The 23,541-nt window shown below is 41.9% G+C and overlaps 2 protein-coding genes across 3 annotated transcripts in view; one reads left to right on the top strand and one right to left on the bottom strand.

Moving 5' to 3' along the window:
* Positions 1 to 23,541, top strand: part of gfra4a (GDNF family receptor alpha 4a) — a 422,120-nt gene that overhangs the window by 370,596 nt on the left and 27,983 nt on the right. The window lies entirely within an intron of this gene.
* Positions 1 to 23,541, bottom strand: part of atrn (attractin) — a 415,178-nt gene that overhangs the window by 114,742 nt on the left and 276,895 nt on the right. The window lies entirely within an intron of this gene.

A 23,541-nucleotide genomic window follows, 5' to 3' on the forward strand; every position in this document is an offset into this window, starting at 1 on the left:
GTCCCGGCCCAAAACGTTGATTGTTTATTCCTCTCCTTAGATGCTGCGTGACCTTCTGTTTTCCTCCAGCTTTTTGTGTGTATGTGTTGCTCTGGATTTCATGCATCTGCAGAATCTCTTGTGTTTATTAATTGCTGTAAGTATTTGTTGGGATGCTGATAACAAACAGAAAACTGACTAAAAGGAGCTTTCCAGCAATACTGTGCTTAAGTAATGCGTAGATTCAAATTAGATTGTTTTTTGATTTCCAAGGACTCCTTCCATAAAATCCCCATGATCCCTTGACCCCAGTTTCAAAGCTTGGTTCTCATGCAGACAAACATATTTTGTATTAACAATACTGCTCTTATTGTAGTACTCTCATCTGAACAGGTACAAATGGCCAAAATCATTGTACAATGAGTTAAATCATCATCATCATGTGCCATGCCCAGTTTGAGCTTTGACTGCCATGGCCCACACACTCCTGCTTCAGGTCAAGTGGATCAATTCATTGGTATTCATTTCCAGTTCTCTGGCTGCTGTCTCCATCACCCTTTGTCTTTGTCTTCCTCTTGCTTTCTTCCCTTCAATCTTTCCCATAATTACCGTGCATTCTAACTCCTCTTTCCTAATCACATATCCAATGAAGTTATGTTGCCTTTTCATGATCTCATACATTATTTCTCTTTTTGTGCTTGCTCTGTTCATGACATCCTCGTTAGATATTCGTTTCGTCCATGATATTCTTTGCATCCTCCTCAAAAACCACATCTCTGCTGCTTCAATTTATTTCCTCATGTTACTAGATATTGTCCAACATTCTGGGCCATATAACATAACTGGATAAATGTAACATTTCAGTACTCTGAGGCGGGTTGTCATGCCTAGTTTAGTGTTGGTCAGTATACTCTTCATTCTCGTAAAGGTGCCTTTTCTCATCCCTATTCTTCTTTTAATGTCCATGTCACATCAGCCATCTGACGTCACCCAGCTTCCTAAGTAGTAAAAGTTCTGTACTTGTTTTATGTCTTCCCTGTTTATTCTCAGCCTGCAGATAGGATTCTCCTTCTTTTTGGATATCACCATACATTATGTTTTTTTGCAATTGATATAGACCCATTTTTGCACTTTCTTCAACAACTATATCAATTAAGTTTCGTAGTTCTTCCTCTGTACTTGCAATTAACACAGTGTCATTTGCATACCTGAAATTATTGATGTTTTCACCGCCAACTTTGATTCCCAAGGTATCTCTTATTTTTTGTAATATTGTTTCACTGTACACATTAAATAAATCAGGGGAGAAATCACACCCTTGTCTAACACCTCTCTTGATTTTCGTAAACTGACTCACTTCTCCATCTGTTCTTACAGCGGCAGTTTGTTCCCAGTACAGATTTCTGATTAGGCGGAGGTCTTTCGAATCTAGATCTAGAGTTTTCTGTAAAATTTCAAATAACTTATTGTGCTTCAGTTTATCAAATGCTTTTGTGTAGTCTGTAGAACAAACAAATCTTTTTGCACTTGAATAGCTCGTTCTGATAGTATCCTTAACATCAATACTGCGTTTCTTGTACCTTTGTCTTTCACAAAACCACATTGTTTTTTACCTACTTCAGCTTGTATCTTATTTTTAGCTCTTGTCATCAAAATTCTGAGAAGTATCTTGGTGATATGACTCATTAAACTTATGGTCCTATGTAATTCACATTCTATTGCTCCAGGTTTCTTAGGAAGAGTAATAAATACTGATTTTTTCATCTCTTCTGGTATTATTCCAGTCTCATAAATGTCATTGATTAAATCAGTAAGTTTTTCAATTCCATAATCTTCAAGGGTGATAATTTGTCCTATTACTAGTTCATCAGGACCTGCTGCCTTTTCTTTCTTCATCTTATTTATTGCATTACAAACTTCAGACTTTAAAATACTTGGACCTTCAATGTTTTTCTTAATTTCTGGTTTTTTGCTTCGATCGTCTTCAAACAATTCCTGAATATACTCAGTCCATCTGTTCATAATCTCATCTTTTTCCATGATAATGGTACCGTCCTTTGTTTTCAAACATGCACCCGAAGAACAGAGGAGCTTTTTACCACTGATATTCTTGATTTGTTGATGTAACCTTTTTGGATCAGTAATAGGGATTCTTTCTATTTGCTCACATTCCTGGTTTAACCATTCTTCTTTGGCTTTTTGACATAAGTTTTTAACTTTTTTATCTAAGGACTTATATTCTATAGGATTTGCTTTTTTCCGTCTCCTTTCTTCCATTAGATTTTTGATTTCATCTGTCATCCATTTATTCTTTGTGCTTTTTTCTTTTTTTAGGAATCACTGACTTTACTGATTCTACCAAGGCATCCTTTAGAGAGTTAAATTTCATTTCTACATCAGTGGTCCCCAACCACCGGGCCGCAAGGCATGCGCTACCGGGCTGCCAGGAAACAATATGATTTGGCGATATGAGTTAGCTGCACCTTTCCTCATTCCCTGTCACACACTGTTGAGCTTGGACGCACGCGAGGTCATTACCCGCGCGTCGTCCATGTCCGCGCAGGAAGGAGATCAACTCCTCGAGTTTGCAAATGACGGCGGGCTGAAAATTATGTTTGCCATAACATCTCTGCCGGCATTCTGGATCAAAGTCAAGGCTAAATATCCTGAGATAGTCAGGAAAGCACTGAAAACATTGCTTCCATTTCCAACATATCTCTGCAATGAATGTAACAAAAACTAAATTGCAGAATAGACTGGACATAAGGAACCCCCTTCGAGTATCGCTGTCTCCCATCACCTCTCATGGCACTGTCTTGTTGCAAGAAAACAAGCCCAGGGCTCCCACTGATTCAGCGATATTGGTGCGTTGCAATGATTTCATATGTTCATACGGGAAAAATATGCGCTGTGTGTTTAATATCCAAACGTTACTTAAAATGTTATGATGCTATTGACTGATAAGTGACTTATATAACCATATAACAATTACAGCATGGAAACAGGCCATCTCGGCCCTTCTAGTCTGTGCCGAACGCTACGCTCACCTAGTCCCACCGACCTGCACTCACCCCATAACCCCCCATTCCTTTCCTGTCTATATACCTATCCAATTTAACTTTAAATGATAATATTGAACCTGCTTCTGCCACTTCTACTGGGAGTTCGTTCAACACGTATTTCAAGCCCCCCGTCCTCCCCTGATAATTGACTTATCGCTACATTCATGCGAGAAAAATATGCGCTGTGTGTTTAATATTAAATTCGTTAGATAAACCCATTTAGAAACGAAATTGAGTGTATCAGCCACTTATCACCGATATTCCAGTCGTGATTAACAGCGCCCCCCTCCCAAACAGAATCGCCAAAAACGATTTGTAGCAAAAAACGGCACGTGCACGCATACGCAAGTCACGCATGTGCACTGGTGCCTGCGCAAGGCTTCATGGTCATTGTAGTCTTTTCGGGGTAAATACAACGTATTTGACTGCTACTGTACTCTTGTCCGTTGGCAACCATCACCCCCCCCCACCCCCCGGTCGGCCGGTCCGCAAGAATATTGTCAATATGAAACCGGTCTGCACTACAAAGAAGGTTGGGACCCCTGCTCTACATGATTGCTATCATCTTCAACAGATTCTATTTCTAGACTCCTTACTTCAATTGTAAATTTTTGTCTTATGTTTTCTTCTTAATTAATTGCAAGTAGTCAAGGGATTGTTCAGGTTTTTGCTTCTTTAATTTTTTTTAACTTTTAAATGAGTTAAATATCCAACAAATAACTAACACTAATTCTCGTGCAGCAAGGACCTGGCCTTTGTAGCAAATACTGCTCTAATCAATGCAAGTATAGTTCAAAGAAAATGTATTATCCAAGTACATTATGTCACTACATACAACCCTGAGATTCATTTTTGCAGACTTTCACAGTAATACAAATAAACACAAGAGAACAGGGAAAAATTGCACACATAATCATAGATAAATGATTAACGCACAAAAGACAACAAACTGTACAAATACAAAATGAAAAAAATAATTTTAAAAAATAAGCAATAAATATTGAGAACATAAGATGAAAAGTCCTTGAAAATAAGTCCATAGGTTATGGGATCATTTCAGTGATGGGGCAACTGAAGCTAAGTGAAGTTATCCCCAAGAGTTGGATGGTTGAAAGTTAATAACTGTTCCTGAATCTGTGGTGTGACTCCTAAGGTTCCTGTACCTCCTTCCTGATTGCAGTAGTGAAAAGAGAAAATGGCCAGCATGGTAGTGGTCCTTGATGCTGTTTTCCTGTGACAGCATCGATGTTGATATGCTTAATGGTGGGGATGGCTTCATACATTATGGACTGAGCTGTATCCATTATTTTTGTAGGCTTTTCAATTCAAGGGCATTGCTGTTTCCATACCAGGCCATGATGCAACCAGTCAATACAATCTCCACTGTACATCAAAAGATGCTTGTCAAAGTATTAGATGACATGCCAAGTCTTTTGAAACTTCTAACAAAGTAGAGGCACTAAAGGGCTTTCTTTACAATGGCATTTAAGTACTGGACCCAGGATAGTTCCTTTGAAATGAAAATACCGAAGAATTTAAAGGTGCTGACCCTCTCCCCCTGATGGGGACTGACTCATGGATCTCTGGTTTTCACCTCCTAAAGTCAATAATCAGCTCTTTGGACTTGTGGACATTGAGTAAGAGGTTGTTCTTGTGGCACTATTCAGCCAGGTTTTCAATCTACCTCCTGTATGTTGATTCATCACCACATTCATTTAGCCAACAACAGTGGTGTCATCAGCAAATTTAAATATGGCAATGGAGCTGTGCTTAGCCTCACAGTCAAGGAGAGCAGAGGCCTAAGCACACAACCCTGTGGTGCACCTGTGCTGATGGAAATTGTGGAGGAAATGTTGTTGCCAACCCGAACTGACTGGGGTCTGTAAGTGAGGAAATCGAGGTTCCAAATGCACAAGGAGGTATTAAGGCTGAGATCTTGAAGCTTACTGATTAGTTTTGAGGGGATGATGGTATTGAGTGCTGAGCAACCCGACGTGTGCACCTTCACTATTGAAATACTCCAGGTTTGCATGAAGAGCCGATGAAATGGCATCTGCTGTTGACCTGCTGTGGCAACAGGCAAATTGGAGCATATCCAAGTCACCTTTTAGGCAGGAATTGATATATTTCATCAACAAACTCTCAAAGCACTTCATCACAGTGGATATAAGTACTACTGGACAAGTCATTGGAACAGGTTACCATGTTCTTCTTAGGCACTAGTATAAGAGAAGCCTATTTGAAGCAGGTGGGTGCCTCAAACTGCCGAAGCAAGAGGTTAAAAATATCAGTGAACACTCTAGTCAGCTGATCAGCACCAGTCTTTAGTACTCGGACAAGCACCCCATCCAGACCAGATGTTTTCGTGAGTTCACCCCGCTGAATGATGCTCTCATGTCAGCCTCAGAGACCAAAATCACAGTGCCTTCAGGGGCTGTGGGAGGTTTATGAAGACACCCCTATGCTTTGACAGTCATGCACAAAAGGTATACAGCTCATCTAGAAGCGAAACCTTGTTGCCACCTATGTCACTTAGTTTCACTTCATTGGAGTTGATAGCATTCAAGGCCTGCCACAATTGTCCGATATTCAAGTTTGGTCCAGAATTGCCACCTCGCATGTGAGATAGCTTTCCAGAAGTTGTACCTGGACCTGTTATAGTTTTCTCGGTCACCAGACCTGAACACCACTTATTTAGCCCTCAGCAGATTGTCGATCTTTTGGTTCATCCAGGGCTTCTGGTTGGGAAAGACTCCGAATGATTTTGTGGGGGTAGTCTCTTCTACAACTGTTTTTATAAAGTCCATGACAACTGTGGTATATTTGTTCAGATACTCTGATGATTCCTTGAACATGGGCCAGTTCATCCATTCAAAGCAGTCCAGTAACTGCTCCTCTGCCTCCCATGACCACCTCTCGGATGCACTTATCTCAGGAGCCTTGCTCTTTAGACTCTGCCAGTATACAGGTAGGAGAAGGACAGCCAAGTGATCAGATTTCCCAAAATGCAGTCTGGAGATGGAACAGTAGGCATTCCTAATCATAGCATAACAGTGTTGAGTGTGTTGAGCTGCAAGTGATATGTTGATGATAATTGGGCAGGAATTTATTTAAACAAGCCTGACTGAAGACCCCAACAATGATTTGAAAGGTGTCATGCTAGGTTGTGACTTGTTTGCCGATCGCAGCACTTTGTACCTCAAATGCCTGCCCATTGGCTGTATGTAAACTGTGGTCAGGATCACAGAGGAAATCTTTCTTGGCAGTAAAACGGCTGGCACTTAATCATTACATGTTCCAGATTGGGGGAACCAGAGTGTAACAAGATCACTATTTCCGAGCACAACAAGGAGCTTATCATGAAACAAAGACCCCACCTTTTGCCCTCTTCAAATCAGCAGTCCGTCCATCCTGTGTATCAGATAGCCCTGAAGTCTTACTGATGCATCCGGCTTATCTGGAAAGAGCTATGTCTCCATGGAACAGAGAATTCAGCAATTCCTCATTTCCCTCTGATATAGCAATCTTACGCTTTGGTCCTCAGTCTTGTTCTCCAGTGACTCTACATTCGCTGACAAGATGCTGAGTAAAGGAACTTTTATACCTCTATGTTTCAGTCTAGCTTGGAGTCCTTCCCTCCTTCCAGCCATGACAATGTACTTTTATCCACTTTAAGGAGTCATCCCTGCATTGAGAGCCAAGTCCTATGACTCTTTCAGAAGCTTGTGAAATTGCTAGTTAGTTAAGACAGTTCAAAAATATATGCTGCTTAAAGGGTAACTACAGGTTGCAGATTGCAGTGAGAGTAGTTCAGAAGTATATTTAGAAGTTTTTAAGCTGCCCAGAAAGCGTCACCTTGCTTCACCAGTGCCAGCTTGATGCTTGCTATGTTTTGGTTTGTTAATAACCCGAATTTTACATTCTGAACTCTTACCCCATGTAAAATGTTCTGATGATGTGCCAAATCAAGAAATTACATAAGGCTGTCCTTTCATGCTCTGCATTTCATCAAGATTTAACCTAAATCATTGAGTACAATCTTCAGAGTAAAAACAATGTCTGGTCACAGAGCACCTGGCAACCGCTAGTCATTACTTAGCAACGGCAAACAGCTACAGAGTAATCAAGCAGTGATTTTGAAATGACCCTTATATTCTTCGACAAAAAGAAAATGTGCAATCTCTGAACAATTTACAACTAAAAGCTGTTAATTAGTTTCTGATTAAAAATAATCTAAACAATTACTTTGGACTACATTTGTACTTTCATTGCTCCATTTCATTTCTTATTTTTCACAAATCAATAAGCTGCATTTTGCAAATGAAGTGCACATTAAATGCTATTTGGAGCAGGTAGATTAACAGTAAAGATTAAAGTGTCCTTATCCTCAAACACTACCATATGGTCTACAGATGGTGAACATAGTATAGTAGAGCACAGATTAGGCCCTTCACCCCACAATGTTGTGCTGACCTTTTAAACTACACCAAAATCAATCTACAATCAACCTTCCCTTCTACAGGGACCATAATGCTCTAATTTTTTTTACATCCATGTTCTTATCCAGGAGTCTCTTAAATGTTCCAACTTTCAGCCTGCACCACCAGTCCCAGCAGTGTATTCCAGGCATCCACCACTCTGTGCAAAATATCTACCTCTGACATCTCCTCTAAACTTCCCTCCACTCTGATTAAGTACACATCCTCTGGCACTGGTCAACAGTTGCCGGACGACCACTTTATCTCTGGCTCTCATAATCCTTTACATCTCTATCAAGTCATCTCTTGTCCTGCATTGCTCCAAAGAGAAAAGCCCTAGCTCGTTAAACCTTTCGTCATAATACGTCCTCTAATCCAAGTAGCATCTTGATAAATCTCCTTTGAACCATCTCTAAATCTTCCATATTTTTCCCATAATAAAGCCACCAAAACTAACTCAATCTTGAAGTACGTTTATTATCAAAGTATGTATGCAGTGTACAATCCCCCAATTAATCTCCCGATTAATGAAGGTCAATACTTAATCACTCTATCAACATGTCCGTCAACTTTGAGGGATCCATAGACTAGGATACCAAGATCTCTCCTCCACCTTCAAGTCCAATCTTCCAAAGTATATCTTTTCACACTTTACTGGATTGAACTCCAACAGCCACTTCTCCTGTGTAAGGCATTTCTTCTTTTAGGTTACTGTGTAGGCTAATTAAAATTAGATTAAGAGGACACGCAGTCCTCTTTTATTGTCATTTAGTAATGCATGCATTAAGAAATGATACAATGTTCCTCTAGTGTGATATCACAGAAACACAAGACAAACCAAGACTGAAAAACTGCCAAAAACCACATAATTATAACATATAGTTACAACAGTGCAAGCAACACCATAATTTGATGAAGAACAGACCATGGGCACAGTAAAAAAAAAGTCTCAAGGTCTCTCGAAATTCCCATCACCTCACGCAGATGGTAGAAGGAAGAAAACTCCCTGCCATGAGCTTCCAGCACCGCAACCTTGATGCAGCATCCTGGAAGCACCCGACTACAGTCTGACTCTGAGTCCATCCGAAAACTTCGAGCCTCCGATCAGCCCTCCGACACCGAGCACCATCTCTGCTGAGCGCTTTGACCCCAGCCCCAGCCACCAGCAACAGGCAAAGCCGAGGATTTGGGGCCTTCCCCCCGGAGATTCTCGATCGCATAGTAGCAGCGGCAGCGAACTGGGCATTTCAGAAGTTTCTCCAGATGTTCCTTCATGCTTCTCACGTCTGTCTCCATCAAATCAAAATTGTGCACAGCATCCTACTCACAAATACGATATCATTCACCGGAGAGGCCGCGCGCGCTGCGTCGCACCGCCATCTTCTCCTCCCTCCTGTCTCTTTGGCCTTTTTGTTATGTTATAATTAAAATGGCTTCTTTGTTATGTTAACTGCTGAGAAAGTTCTCTCGCTAGCAGCTTGCTTGGGTTATATTATTGATAAGAGAGCAAACGAACCAATTGGGATAGATGTTATTCTTTCTAGTGTGTAAGTTATTGTGATGCGTGGGTTTTTGGGGAGAAGGCGCGATGGAGAGAGAGAGAATGGACAAGGAGCTGTGAGCCAGCTAACAGGGTCAGACCCCGAGCAGGAGTCCGAGGTCCAGGGTCTTCGGCAAGGAGAAGAGACAGGGACAGACTCCTGTGGAGCGTCTGGTCGACCACCGTGGTTGGTCCCAGGCGGTAGGTCGAGGTGGTCAGAGGAGATCGAATGGTGAACAGAGGATCGTTACTAGAGCTCTAACTGTTGTGCACGAAGAGAGTGAACTTTGATAAGTGTGGCGCCTTTTATTTTCCTTTTATATTTTATCTCTATTAATTATATAGTTCCAGTAATATCTATAAACTGTAATTCATTTAACCGTATATGTGTATTGTCTGTTACTCGGCGGGGTGGGGTACATCACACAGCATCCACACAAACTTAATTACCCAGTTTGGCAGGGCTAAGGGCTGTTTCCCTAGATGACAATGAGTTGAGCAACCCTGAGGGTTGCCAGGGGGGGCTACACCTGTCTGTATCCTATTGTAATCTAGAACAACCAACTACATTGCCTCCAACCCTTGTGTCATCTACAAACTCACGAAACTACCCTCCTACTTCCTCATCCAAGTAATTTATAAATATCAAAGAGTAGGGGTCCTAAACAGATCCCTGCGTAACACCACAAGCTATGAACCTCCAAGCAGAATATGCTCCTTCTATTACCACACTCTGCTTTCCGTGGGCAAGCCAAATCTGAATCCATGCAGCCAAATCCCCATGCCCCATTCTGGATGAGCCCATCATGGGAAATCCTTGTTAAATGCCTGACTAAAATCCATATAGTCCCCATCTTCTGCTCTACCTTCACCAATTTGCATTGTCCCCTGCTCAGAAAACTCAATTAGAGTTGTGAGCCACGAGCTGCCCCTCACAGAGCCATGTTGACTATCCCTAATCAAGCTCTGCTTCCCCAAATTCTCATACATCCTGTGCATAGAAATTCTCTCCAATAGTTAGGCCACCACTGATGTAAGAATCATTGTCCATAATTCCCAGAATTGTCACTTTAAGCGCCTGGACAAGGCAGGAGCTTGACATCAGTATAACAAAATGCGGGGAGAGTGCTGGGACAGAGAGAGACAGAGACAGAGAGACAGAGAGAGAGAGAGAGAGACAGAGAGACAGAGAGAGAGAGAGAGAGAGCGCGCGCGCGAGATAGTGAGAGACAGCGAGAGTGAGAGATAGAGAGAGAGAGAGAGATAGTGAGATAGTTAAGACTTCGGACTGCGAGCAGGAGCTCGCTAGAGTAATGGGTGAAGTTTGATTCTTTCCCATGCCCAAAGGATTGGGTAAATGAGCGGACCACAGTGCATATTGGATATGGGACTGTCATTTCTTATGATCCATACGTGGATTTTTGGAGTATTCTGTGGCGACCACTTTTGTTAACCCTTACATGGATTTGGGCGTGTTATGTGGTGTCCACTTGTGCTAAGGAATATTCCGTGACTTTCACCTTGTAATATCTCTACGTGGATTTCGGAATACAACTTGACGGCTGAGATCTTCTGTGACTGTTACTTCGTTTTCCCAGCGTGGAACCTGTGGAATTCTTCGTGATCGCCTCCTCATTGCATTTTAATGTGGATTTACAAGTTTCTCCCCTCACCTATTCCGTGGATAGTTGAAACTTTTCAGCTTGCCATATTAAAACTTTAAGAATTGTTCCTAAGCTTGACTGCTTGGGAGCCACAAACACATCTCCTTGCCCGCTCATCGCCTCCCTCTGGTGCTCCTCCCCCCTTTTCCATGGCCTTCTGTCCTCTTCTATCTGACTCCCCCTTCTCCAGCCCAGTATCTCTTTCACCAATCAACTTCCCAGTTCTTTATTTCATCCTCCCTCTTTAAGGTTTTATCTATCATTTGTGTTTTTCCTCTCTCCTTCCCCCCCCCACCACCTTTTAAATCTACTCAGCTTTTTCTCTCCAGTCCAGTCCTGCTGGAGGGTCTTGGCCCAAAACATCGATGTAGTCTTTTCCATAGATGCTGCCTGGCTTGCTGAGTTCCTCCAGAATCTTGGGAGTGTTAGTTCGAAAAATCTTGATTCTTTTAAGCAATGAATAAACATGCCATTCGTACATTTACAGGTATCGTCAATCAAGTTCCAATCAGCAATGCAATAATGGCATACACAAAAAATGTCGGAAGAACTCGGCAGGCCAGACAGCATCTATAGAAAAGTGTTTTGGGCCAAGACCCTTCATCAGGATTTTGTGTGTGTTGCTTGGATTTCCAACATCTGCAGATTTTTTCTTGTATGCGATAATGTCAAACAGCAGTATTGTGATGCATGGAAGTAATTGGTGAAAGAGTATAATTGTCCATTTCTGTATATAAAATATCCCCTGTTGCTGTGACTAAATGGATGTAACCAACAGAAGATACTCAGCAAGAAATAGTTGAAATGTAAGATGGTGACTCCTATTTGCATAGTGTCAACTGTGACTCACAAATTTCCTACCACAAATTACATCCAAAAAATTATTAATGATTTATGAAAATAAATGTTATTCTTCAAAAAGCATGACCCCATAAAACAAGACTCAAACCCAGCAAAATGAAGGGATCATTATTGCATGCAATAAAAACAGAAAGTGTTGGGGATAATCAGTAGGTCAATCAGCATCTGCAGTTGCACAATATGATATGCATGATGTCACTTTAATATTCCACTTCACTCCTCTCTAACCTCTTGTTGTTCCAATAAAGCTCCATAAATCAAGGAACAGCATCTAATCTTCCGATTTGGGACTGCAGAGCCCGAGGGGATAGAAACATAGAAAACATATAGCACAATACAGGCCTTTTGGCCCACAAAGCTATGTCGAACATGTCCCTACGTTAGAACTCCCGAGGCTTTACCCATAGCCCTCTATTTTTCTAAGCTCCATGTAGCCATCCAGGAGTCTCTTAAAAGACCCTATGGTTTCCACCTCCACCACCGCCGCCGGCAGTCCATTCCACGCACTCACCACTCTCTGCGTAAAAAACTTACTCCTGACATCTCCTCTGTACCTACTTCCAAGCACCTTAAAACTATGCCCTCTTGTGCTAGCCATTTCTGCCCTGGGGAAAAGCCTCTGACTATCCACACGATCAATGCCTCTCATTATCTTGTACACCCCTATCAGGTCACCTCTCATCCTCCGTCACTCCAAAATGTACAAAATCATAACAAACATTTTCCAATAACCCACCTTTCTAGTTAATCTTAGGACTTGTCTGACCTGCTGAACCCTTCCAGAATTCTGTTTTTTTTCCCCCAGATATCCCCCTACCCTCCAAACACTCCTTTCATTAACTTAATTCAATTTAGATCTCCTTCACCACGTTCTTTGTCAGTGTCACCACTTGATCTTTATCATATTACAAACATTCTCCCCACCCTATCCTTTAATGCAACTTAAAACTTGCTGAATTTCTAACTTTCATCAGTTCTGATCATAATTCATGGAAGTTAGAAGTTAATCAAGTTTTAAGTTGCAGTGAAGGTGCAAATGGAAAGAATGTCTGCATGAAACATTAATTCAGTTCTTCTGTGCAGAGGTGCAGCCTAACCTGTTGAGTATTTCTAGCATCAGGAGTTTTCCGCTTTGCAATATCATGATTGCAATTTTAGAATACTGTGCCAGGTACTCAAGATCGGAGGGGAACCTATCATTAGAAATGTGAAACAAGAAGCAGTTCATTAACATTGTCTATTCTCAGTACAGTCAAAAGTATGTAATGCAGATGACAAGAGAGGACCTGACATAATTGATTTATAAAACAAGATCTTTCATGAATGGCCAAAAGGTACAGAAAATGTATTCCAAGGTCCTTCAATTCACTTTAGGAATTGGTTCACATCTACCAACAATGTCAATGAATAATTGTCAGATAGGTTAATATTATACAGTGTGAAATAAACAAGGTGCCCTAATGTTTACCCAAGATGACAATATTACATGTATTGCCCCAAGCTTGTTTAAGAGTTATAGCACTCCAGAGACAAAGAAATCATTTTAGCTTCTGACATTCTGCATCTACTGCCAAGATATTGATGGGCATTCCATTTTTAACCTCTCAGAGGAAATACAAAGCTGGTTTTGAAGCAGATGGGATTTACAAGGATGACTGCATTACAATAGACCTGATCCAATTAATACTGAAAATTCATGGCTGACATCAGTAAATCTCAACCAAATGAAAATAAGTAGTCATGATTGAATGACAGAGCAGACTTCGTAGGCCAAATGCCCTCTAATGGTCTAAACTCAGCAGGAGAACCATTAAGATAGATTGACAGTCACATAAGACCAGCTCTTCTCAATCTTTTGAGATACCCAGTAATTTTCAAAACTGCACCTCAAAATATTGTTAAGAACACTCTCTCAATATGTTGTGTTTTAACCCTCAAGAAAATGAAAACTTGTGGGTAAAGCATCATTTGTAGATGAGAAGGGATGATCAATGTTCCTGATTGAGAATCTCTAACAGGACTGATACCAGGTCTCACACTAAAATGCCAACTATCCTCAGATGCTGTTCAACCCAATGACTTCTTCTTGCTGTTGGTTTCTCCACTCCAAATTTCAGCACCTGTAGTCTTTTGTGTCTCAAAAGGCCATCCTGTGACTGGCACCCACAAAATTACACCATGGGAGCTTTAAATTAAAACAGTGTTTCTTTAATTGCCGCCCAGACTTGAGCACATGAAGGTCGTTTGTCACAGTTGACACCAAGTCAGTTCTATGCTTGCCATTACTGTCCTGCACATACTGAAAGGTGACAGCTCTATTAAAAGGAGGAAATCTTTTGGTGAACCTGTCATACAGGCTGCACCCTGGAGGAAAGAAATCTCACATACTGGACGGTACTTATTCTGATTCTTTCCTTCTCACTAGTAACCACACACAGTGGCCACTTGCTTAGGTACATGAGGTACCTAAAGAGGCTACTGAGTGTACTTCTGTATGTTTGTAGTCTTCTGGTGCTGTAGAAGAGCACACTTCAAGGTTCAACATGTTGTGCATTCAGAGCTTAAATCAGTCTCATTAGCAAGGCATTTTCGCAGAGAACTGGATGCATTTTGTCTTTCTCACCATTCTCTGTAAACTCCATAGACTGTTGTCGTTGAAAATCTCAGGGGATCAGGGGGGGACTTCCGGGTCATCAAGGGAATGGCGGCGTAAGGAAAAGGTCTTTCGACAAAAAAGAAGGTAAACTGCCCCAAAATCGAATTTAGACAAATACTTAATATTGCATAACTATACTAATAAAAGGGGCAAGGATGATGTCTAAGAACAAGAATAAAAAGTCCGCTTCGAAGGCTGATAAACATAAAGAGATGCAGCAAGGCGACGGGCCTAGCTCTCCCACGGCAAGCCAGGACGGAGATAATGAGGGGGAATCGGTGACTCTGTCTTTGATTCTCGGAGAGATTCGCGAGTTCCAACAAGATAACAGCAAACAGCTGGAAGATATTAAAGGAGAAATAGTAAAAACTAACTCGCGGATAGATGAAGCCGAAGCGAGGATTGTTGGAATTGAAGAGAAGCTACAAAATGCAGAGGAGGTGATAGCAGAAATGCTGAAGCTACAAGACCAACTCCAGTGGAAACTAATAGATCAAGAAGGCCGCTCGAGAAGGGAAAATGTGAGGATCTACGGAGTTCCCGAAGGAACCGAAGGTAAACCCAGATTGATGATTCCCTTCGTGGAGAAGCTGCTTAGAGAGAACCTTGATATACCGGCCGCAAAAGACCTACAGATAGAAAGGGCTCACCGCGCATTGGCACCACAGCCTCCGGCAGGCGCCCAGCCCAGATCGATTCTGATCAGATTTCTCAGTTACAGAACGAAGGAAGAGGTGCTTAAAAGAGCATGGCAAAAGAAAGGTTTCATGTGGAACAACTGTAAAATCAGTTTAGACCACGACTACGCACCGGGGATTCTTGTCAGACGGAAGGAATATACGGAAACACGGAGAGTCCTGATGGAAAACAACATCAGATTCCAGACCCTGTATCCAGCTCGACTGAGAGTCTTTTACGACGAAGGGACAAAAACTTACGCTACGGTGGAGGAGGCAACGTCAGACCTGGCGGACCGGGGACTACCTATTAAAGTTATCACCCAACCGGAGTCGCAACTGGAGAGGATTCAGCAGAAGTCGTGGCAGTTAGTGGGGCGAGGACACTCCACTCGAAACAGAGTGTCAAACTACAAGGAAAAGCTGCAAATATTCAGACGCGAATGTACAGAGAATACAGATTAATTAAGAGAAATGACTGAAAAGAGTAAATCGGACTTAAAAGTAAAATGAAAACTGGTAATTGAAAATAATCTAGGCGGAATAACTTGAATGATAGCAATATGGTCGAGACATAAATAGGAGAAAATTCTCTATGATTATTCAAACTGCTGAGGGCCCTCTAACACAGGGTGAAGATAGAGGTTATCCCTCTGAACTGAGGCAGGTCGGTGCTCAGGCCTCACTGTGGGAAGTCGGGGAAAATTTTCAAATGTTATACGTTCAGAAATGTCTAGGGTGTGGTTATATGTCTTGGTTTACTGTTGAGAAGGGATTGCTTACTGTTTGGTTAGAAAAGGAGAGTGCTTTTTTTCTACTAGAGAAAAATGCAAACTGAATTGGTAAAAATAATTTCCTATAATGTTAATGGGGTTTTGAATCCAATTAAAAGAAATAAGATTATGTCTAAATTGAAAAAAGAGAGGGCACATCCCTGAGAACTCAAAAAGAAACATTTTATCAAATCTGGAATAAATGGATTGAATATATGACCCCAATGCGAGCAGACTTCAGATGACTCTCCTAATGATTTATATTGCTCTTCTCATCAACACAGTAATATTGCTAACATAAGCACCCCTAGTCTAAATGTTTGTTGTTTTTTTTTGGAAAATAGAGAATTAACACAAGTAAAGGGAAAGATTTGGGAAAGGGATAAAAAAAAATGAAAAAATTAAGTAAATAAATACATAGGGATTGGATAATTATGTCTGCGGGCAGGAACAAGCATGAACAAATTGGGATATAAACACCTACAATGGTTGGTATATAGGCTTGTATGCAACATTTTGGACCAGTGGAAATGGTCCGGAAGGGTTGTATGGAAACTATTATTACCATTTTTCTTAACAACCAATTTCATTACTTAGCCTAATAGGATAGATTTACCACAGTACATAATTATCTATTTAAATGTTTATTTTGCTTTTATATCATCTCAATGTGTACTTAAGAATGTATAAATAATTGTAGTTTTATACATATAAAAAAATGGAAAAGGTTATATGTGTGAAAAAAGTACATGATAATTGTGAACTCCTTATCCAAATAAAAATAAAATTAAAAAAAAAAGAAAATCTCAGGGGATCTGCAGTATCTGAGATACTCAAACCACCCCAACTAGCACCAACAACATTCCACTGTCAAAGTCACTTAGATCACACTTCTTCACCATTCTGTTTGATCTTGTTTGATCTGAACAACAACTGAACCTCGAACATGTCTGCATGCACTGAGTTGCTGCTACATACTTGGCTGCTTAGATATTTGCATTAGTGAGCAGGTGTACAGCTGTACCTACTGGAATGGCCAATGAGTGCATATGAAATGAAGGTGTACTTGTAAATGGCACCTCCTAGCGGACATTTGTGGTGTTGAATTAAATTGGCAGCTGGAGCAGAATTGTTGTTCCCAGCTCACAATCCAGACTCCCGGGCTAACGGTTCAAACCTAACACTGCAGCTGGGAGAAATAAATTTAATTAACATCTGGAATAAAAACAAGTCTCAGTAATAACCTGTGGTGAACAAAACATATGGTTCTCTGATGAAGGAAAAATTGTGCTTTAATCTTGCATTCCTGATACCTAATTTTAAACAACATCAAAATAGTTAACTTTAAACTCTCCTCTGAAAAGACCCGCCAAGCCATTCAGTTAGGATTTTGTTTTTGAGGCTTAGCCTAAAGGTAAAACAAGCGGTGATCACTGGACTCCAACACCTGTCCTGGGACGGCATCCCAGGGCAGGTACTCAGAGTGTGTGTGGCACAAGTGGCAGGTGTGTTTACAGACATTTTCAGACTCTCCATCTCCCACAGTACAGTCCGCTCCTGCTTCAAAATATCCACCATTGTCCCTGCACTTAAAAAGACCCAGGTAACATGCCTGAACAACTGGTGTCCTGTCACACTCACCGCAATAATAAGCAAATGCTTTGAGAGGCTGGTCAAGGACTTCATCTGCAGCATGCTACCATGCACACTGGACCCCCTACAACTTGCTTACCGACACAACCCATCGACAGATGACGCAATAGCCACAGCTCTACACACCGTCCATACACATCTGGAGAAAAAGGATGTTTCTGTGAGAATGCTATCCTTGGACTACGCATTCAACACCATAATTCCCTGCAAGCTCGACAAGAAACTCAGAGCCCTCGGCCTTCACCCTGCCTTGGATTTTGTGTGCTTGGATTTTCAGAAGGCATTTGACAAGGTGCCACACATAAGGCTGCTTCACAAGCTATGAGTCCATGGTATTACAGAAAAGATTCTAGCATGGATAAAGCAGTGGCTGATTGGCAGGAGGCAAAGAAAGGGAATAATGGGAGCCTTTTCTGGCTAGCTGCTGCTGATTAGCGGTGTTCCTCAGAGAGCTGTGTTGGGACCGATTCTTTTTACATTTGTGACGAGAATACACATAAAATTAAGATGTTTGCTGGCCTAGGTTAGCATCAGTGACATCAGCAAGTGGTCTGCCACCTGCCCTCAGGGGAAGGAGAGATAAGGAACAATGGAGCAGCGTCTGGAGATGTGTAATGAAGGGACGTGGGAGAGAGAGAGCTGTCTGGAGCGGCTCCCCCTTTGAACCCTGAACTGTTTGAAGTGATGGACAGGCGATACCCCAGCAGGGGGATAAAAAGGGACAGGTTCGCTAAGGCAGGACACACACGACACCCGAGGTAACGAGACCCTGGAAGCGGTACGCCTCTCACGAGTCGGTGAGAAGTACCAGACAACGCCCGGGGTGGAAAGGTACGATCAGCGGGAACCCAGTGTGTGTCCGCCCTTGCCTGGGTGCCGGGTTCACTGCAGAGGATCGACCGCATCTGGAGGAGGGGTCACAGTCGATGACCTCAGGTGACATCACCAAGGACCCGCCCAAAAGCTGTTTGTGAGCCATCTCGCCGGTCTGTGAGTGAAGCCGTGTCTGAATGATCAGTTGTTCCTGTTCTATGTCTCTCTTCCCCTCACGTTGTCCATCGCCATGGCAACGATTACTGCGAACTGAACTACTAAACTGGACTGAACTTTGAGTCACTTTTAAATTTGGTCATTTACCCCTAGACAACGATAGAGCTTGATTGATGCTGTTATCTTAATTCTGTGCACATGTGTGTTTATCATCGCTGAACTGTTGCATTTATTATCCTTTCGATTACTGTGTTGCTTGTTTCTTTAATAAAACTTTCTTAGTTCTAGTACTCCAGACTCCAACTGAGTGATCCATTTCTGCTGGTTTGGCAACCCAGTTACGGGGTACGTAACACATTATATCTCATTGATCTGCATGATGGAATTGATGGTTTTGTTGCAAAGTTTGCAGACAATATAAAGGTAGGTGGAGGGGCAGATAGTTCTGAGGAAAAAGGGAAGCTACAGAAGGACTTAGATGAGGAGAATGGACATTGAAATGGCAGATAGTATAGTGTTTTGGGAAGTGTAGGGGCATGCACTTTGGTAGAAGAAATGAAAAAGGTTGACTATTCTCTAAATGTGGAGAAAATACAAAAAACTAAGGTGCAAAAGGACCTGGGAGTCCTCGTGCAGGATGCCCTAAAGGTTAATTTCCAGTTTGAGTCCATGGTGGGGAAGGCAAATACAATGTTAACATATATTTCAAGAAGACTAGAATATAAAAGCAAGGATGTCATGCTGAAACTTTAAAAAGCACTGCTGAGGCCTCAAGTGGAGTACTATGAGCAGGTTTGGGCACCTGATCTTAGAAAGAATGTGCTGAAACTGGAGAGAGTTCAAAGGAGATTCATGAAAATGATTCTAGGATTGAATGGCTCATCACATGAAGAGCGTTTGATGGTTCTGGGCCTGTATTCCCCAAAATTCAGAAGAATGAGGGATGACCTCATTGAAACCTATCAATGGTGAAAGGCCTTGACATAATGGATGTGGATAGGATCTTTCCTATGGTGGGAGAGTCTAAGACCGGAGGACACAGCCTCAGAATAGAGGAGCGTCCTTTTAGAACAGAGATGAGGAGGAATTTCTTTAGCCAGAGAATGGTAAATCTGTGGAATACTTTGCCACAGGCAGTTATGGAGGCCAAGTATTTATGTATATTTAAAGGAGAGGTTAACGGATTCTTGAATGGTCAGGGCATGACGAGATACGGGGAGAAAGCAGGAGATTAGGGCTGAGAGGAAAATTAAATCAGCATAATGAAATGGTGGAGCAGACTCGATGGGCCAAAGACAAAACATAAATAACGTGGCTTCAAGATACCAGAGTGGGATACCCTGCAGACTATCATTACAGCACAGTACAGACCCATCAGCCCTCAATGTGCTGACCTGTTAAACTACTCTAAGATCATTCTAATCTTTCTCTTCTGCATACCTGTCCATTCTATCATCCATGTGCCATCTAACAGTTTAAGTGCCCCTAATATATCTGACTCTACCAGCACCCCTTGCAGGACATTGCATGTCCTCTGAGATAGTGACACCCAGGAATTTAGCGCTACTGACCCTCTCCACCCCTCATGCTCCAATGATTACTGGCTCGTGGATCTCTGGTTTCCCTCTCCTAAAGTCTACAGTCAGTTCCTTAGTAGTGCTGACACTGAGAGAGAGATTGTTGTTATGACAGTACTCAGCCACTGAACTGCATTGAGCTCAGTGCATTAGTAGCTGCCACACGTCTGGCTGATTAGATACTTGCATTTACAAGGTGTACAATTGTACCAAACAAAGTTATCACTGAGTGCATTTTCTTGTTGATGGTTCTATTACCTAACTGTAATTAGACTTGAACCTCACCTTTTCTTTAACTTTCTGGAAAACTTATTCTTCCATTAAAATTCAGATTTTATTTTCTAAACATTCTATTCCAATAGTTCAATCGAACAGTTATATTTCAAGTCAAGTCAAGTCAAGTCACTTTTAATTGTCATTTTGACCATAACTGCTGGTACAGTACACAGTGAAAACGAGACAATGTTTTTCAGGACCATGGTGCTACATGAACAATACAAAGACTACACTGAACTACCTAAAACAATACAAAACTACACTAGACTACAGACCTACCCAGGACTGCATAAAGTGCACAAAACAGTGCAGGTATTACAATAAATGATAAACAAGACAATATGCACAGTAGAGGGCAGTCGGTTGGTATCAGTCCAGGCTCTGGGTATTGAGGAGTCTGATGACTTGGGGGAAGAAATTGTTACATAGTCTAGTCGTGAGAGCCCAAATACTTCGGTGCCTTTTGCCAGATGGCAGGAGGGAGAAGAGTTTGTATGAGGGGTGCGTGGGGTCCTTCATAATGTTGTTTGCTTTATGGACGCAGCGTGTGGTGTAAATGTCTCTAATGGCGGGAAGAGAGACCCCGATGATCTCAGCTGGCCTCACTATCCGCTGCAGGGTCTTGCGATCCAAGATGGTGCAATTTCCGAACCAGGCAGTGATGCAGCTGCTCAGGATGCTCTCAATACAACCTCTGTAGAACGTGGTGAGGATGGGGGGTGGGAGATGGACTTTTCTCAGCCTTCGCAGAAAGTAGAGACACTGCTGGGCTTTCTTTGCTATGGAGCTGGTGTTGAGGGACCAGGTGAGATTCTCCGCCAGGTGAACACCAAGAAATTTGGTGCTCTTAACAATCTCAACGGAGGAGTCATCGATGCTCAGTGGAGAGTAGTTGCTCCGTGTCCTCCTGAAGTCAACAACCATCTCTTTTGTTTACATTCAGAGACAGGTTGTTGGCTCTGCACCAGTCGGTTAGCTGCTGCACCTCCTCTCTGTATGCTGACTCATCGTTCTCGCTGATGAGACCCACCACGGTCGTGTCATCGGCGAACTTGATGATGTGGTTCGAGCTGTGTGTTGCAGCACAGTCGTGGGTCATTTTTACTTTGTCTTCTGCATCCCACATGCTCAAAGCCTCAAATCAAATGGTATATGTACAGTATGCACTCAAATGTATAGCTGCATGAAGACATCAGTGACATCTACTTAAACTAGTGTAAGAAATTAAAGAGCAAAGTGCTACTAGAATTCCTGCTCCCATTTTTCTTCATTATTCCCTGGTTTAGACCTTAGCACTTCAAGTCCATCTATTTCACAAGTACATTATTTCATTTTTCATGATATATCTCTTGCTCAATCTTGTAACAAAATTACTCAGCCTATTTGTGACAGCTTGATGCAGGTCATGTTGACTTTTGCAATGATGGTGGTAGAAAAGCAAATGGCAGGTATTCATTGAAACCATTCATTAAAATAACTTGGAAACTATTCCAAGTTGTGTTCAGTCACTCAGCTAACGGAGAGATGAACAATTTGCAAAAGACTTGAACACAGCTTTGGCATGTCACCAAAAATTTTGCCAAACTTCTATGGATACATTGCGAAGAGCATCTGAATTGGTTGCATCATGGCCTGGGATGGAAACCTATGCTCAGGACTGGAACGGAAAAGCCTACAGAAAGTGGTGGCAGTAATGCAATCACTCAACTTGGGTATGATGTTTTCCAAAGGAGCTGGTTGATTCTCAGGTGACTATGGAGGCCAAATGGCGACCCACAAAACCAGGGTGACAGGGCAGATTCCCTAAATGGAGGATTTCTGTGTGTGACTTATTAACGTAGGGAGGCTGGTGCACAGGCAGCCATCACACAGTCCTTGACAGATCAGGGTCAGGGTCCAGGGGATCGAATGCAAACTGACTGGGGAACCTTCACTACTACAGCCTTCCTGCACCTTCACTATTGTTGTGGTGTGTCATGATCTTCCACCAGCTCCACTACTGAGGTCATAGATTTTGGAAACTCATTGACTTTTCCTTCATGGGTGACCCTACCAGTAGCTAAGCACCAAGTGGTGTTGCTCTCGGGATCTGTGAAGCCAGGTGAGGGGGATGGTAGGTGAGTGGGGTAGGGGCTGAAGTGAGAAGCTGGGAGGTAAGGGGTGGAAAAGTTAAAGGGTGGAAGAAGAAATCTGATAGGAAAAGAGAGTGGACCATGGGAGAAAAGGAAAGAGGAGGGACTCCAGAGGGAGACAATAATAATTTTATACGTAAGTGTAAACAGAACTCTTATGATAATGATTACTCTGCATGGTGAAGAGCTATTTATAACAAGTTGCACTGAAAGGGTAGAGAGAATAGTTGTGTAATTGTTTAGCAAACTCTTTTTGAATCACCAGTATACAAACTTTTGAGTAATTCATATTAAAATATATTAAGCAGAATTAGTATATTTTAAATAAGCTGCTTCTGTAGCACTTCACAGAGCTCCATTGTATATGACTGGGACTCCAACTGTGATTTATCTATGAAGACCTTCTTCTTCATAAGTGCATCAACCCTGCTGGGGCATAGGCTGCTGGCAACAGCTCACCAGAATCCTCTTTCCTGGCCAGTCTTTCAAATCGTCTCCAGTGTGCCCCATCTTCCTGGTGCTCCTCCTCTCTCACGATAGAGTCTTTGGAGCTTCTTTTGGCATTTCTGTTTCTCTTGGTTTCTACAGTATGTGGTTGCTAGCCTCATATTTCATCCTCCTACTTTCACATCTGGGCTTCAGACCAACCATGGCAGTTTCCATGAATAACACCAATTCCTATAAACACTTCTTTCCAAGCATCTGATATAAACTATGAAGCACAAATTATAAATTTTCCAAACAGGGCATTATAAAATAGAAAGCTTTGCAAACTGGTGCAGGGATGATTAGATTAGATTATGAGGACACTCAGTCCTCATTTATTGTCATTTAGAAATGCATGCATTAAAAAATGATGCAACGTTCCTCCAGAATGATATCACAAGAAAACACAGGACAAACCAAGACTAAAACTGACAAAACCACATAATTATAACATATAGTTACAACAATGCAAAGCAATACCATAATTTGATAAAGAGCAGACCATGGGCACGGTAAAAAAAATGAGGGTACTGAGAAGAGGTGAGGGACTGCAAGCCATCCAAGGAGCATAATTTTAAGCTTGTGAGTAGGAGGCATAATTAAAAAAGCACATTACAGGTCGATCTTCACTAATGAGGCACCATTGGGACCTGAGGAGTGCCAGATTAGTGAAAATGCCAAATTACAGAAGGATCACGTTAAGCAATAGCTAACCTTCACTAATCCGGCACCATTGG

Source organism: Mobula hypostoma, chromosome 4 (assembly GCF_963921235.1).
Source record: "Mobula hypostoma chromosome 4, sMobHyp1.1, whole genome shotgun sequence".
Classification (NCBI taxonomy): domain Eukaryota; kingdom Metazoa; phylum Chordata; class Chondrichthyes; order Myliobatiformes; family Myliobatidae; genus Mobula; species Mobula hypostoma.